The sequence below is a fragment of the Desmodus rotundus genome, chromosome 1 (genome assembly GCF_022682495.2).
Source record: "Desmodus rotundus isolate HL8 chromosome 1, HLdesRot8A.1, whole genome shotgun sequence".
NCBI lineage: Eukaryota > Metazoa > Chordata > Mammalia > Chiroptera > Phyllostomidae > Desmodus > Desmodus rotundus.
Window position 1 is genome coordinate 196,793,712 of NC_071387.1, and position 1,986 is coordinate 196,795,697.

The window sequence follows — 1,986 nt, forward strand, 5'->3', positions numbered from 1 at the left end:
CCTAAAGAGTTAACCATAAGACCTAAAACTATAAAATTCTTAGAAAGAATTCTTTGGAAACACAGAGGAAATACTTCATGACATTGGTCTTGGCCACGTTCATGGCTATGGCTTCCAGTGCACATGCAGCAAAAGTAAAAATAGACAAGCGAGAAAATATCAAAGTAAGAAGCGTCCGCACTTTAAAGGAAACAGTGAACAGAGTGAAAAGGCAGCCTATGGAAGAAAAGAATGGGAGAAAATACTTGCAAACAATATTCATATAAGGAGTTAATTTTCAAATTATATAAGATCTACACATGAATAAGGAAAAAAAACCCTAATATCCCAACTTAAAATAGGCTAAAGATTAAAAAAAAAGATATTAAATGTTCTTAAAGGCATATTACTAAGTGAAAGAAGCCAATATGAAAAGGCTACATCATGTATGGTTCCAACTATAGACATTCTGGAAAAGGCAAAACTATGAAACTACAAAGACAATAAAAAGATAGGGGTTGCTGGGCTTGGGGAAGAACATTTAGGTAGAACAGAGGATTTCAAGGCAGTGAAAATACTCTCCATTATATTATAATGATGGATACATGTCATCAACATTTGTCTAAATTCATAGAATGCACAACGCCTAGACAATGAACCCTAAGGTAAACTATGGACTTTAGGTGATCATGATGTGACACTGACGATCCATCATTGGTTAAAAAGAAAAGTACCATCTTGGTAAATGATGCTGATAAAAGAAAGGAGGGACCATACATGTGTGGGGTAAAGGGTATGTGGGAAAGCTCTACTTTCTTTTCAATTTTGTTGTAAACCTAATACTTTTATTTTAAAAATTCCTTAAAGAATACACTAACAACTCGAATAGATTATTTTTTCAAAAAAGACACACAAATGACAAGCGTATGAAAAAATGCTCTATATCACTAATTATCAGAGAACTGCAAATCCAAATCACAATGAGATATTGCCTCATACTTTTTTAGGATGGTTATTATAAAAAATGTTGGCAAAAATTTGGAGAAAAGTGAACAAACTCTTGTACACTGCAATGGGAGTGCAAAATGGTACAACCACTTTGCAAAACAGTATAGAGGTTCCACTCAAAGTTAAAAATAAAACTACTCTATAATTCATAGTCTCAATTATGGATATGTATCCAAAATCATTGAGATCAGGATATCAAAAATATGTTAGCATCTCAATGTTTATTGAAGCGCTATTCAAAATAACCAGGGTGTGGAAACAAATGTCCATTGACAGATAAATAGACCAGGACAATGTGATCTATACATGTAAGGGAATATTACTGAGTCTTGAAAAAGGAAATCCTGCATTAAGCTAACAACACGGATGAACTCTGAAAACATTATGCTAAGCAAAATAAGCCAGTCAGGAAAGGACAAATACTACAGGAGGTACCTAAAATAGTCAAAATCATAGAATTCTAGAAATGGTAGTTTGCAAGTGCTGGTGGGGAGAAAAAAAAGGAAACTTGAAATAAATGGGCATAAAGTTTCAATTATGTTAGACAAACGTGTTCTAAAGATCTGCTTTGCAGCCTTGTGCCTCAGTTGACAATACTGTGTTGTACACTTAAAATTTTGTTAAGAGTGTTATATATGTTGTGTTCTTACCATCGCTTCTTGGCCTTTTGGCTAAGGTCAAATGTAGTATCTATTCTTATCAGTTTAAAATAAAATAAAATAAAATTCCTCGCTGAAATATTGCTGTACATTTGTTTCTTTGAAACGTTCCACAAAAGGATATAAAATGATGCCATTCTCTTACTAGTTGCTGTTTTTAGAGTGGTTAAAGCACTTTTATGCCCAACCGGAACATAACAAAAAGTTCCTGCTTCTGTTTTCTCTTCTGCAAAATCACACACACTGTTAAGTTACCTCAATAGCATCTTTTATCATTGTACTGACCTCTTCAAAGTTTCACCAATGCTTTTCACTGACTATCAAATAAAGCATATTTTCT

General features: G+C 33.4%; 1 pseudogene; it reads left to right on the forward strand.

Moving 5' to 3' along the window:
* Window positions 1-1,638: 1,638 nt before the first annotated feature.
* LOC112321209 (U2 spliceosomal RNA) lies at window positions 1,639-1,757 on the forward strand (annotated as a pseudogene).
* The last annotated feature ends 229 nt before the right edge of the window (window positions 1,758-1,986 follow it).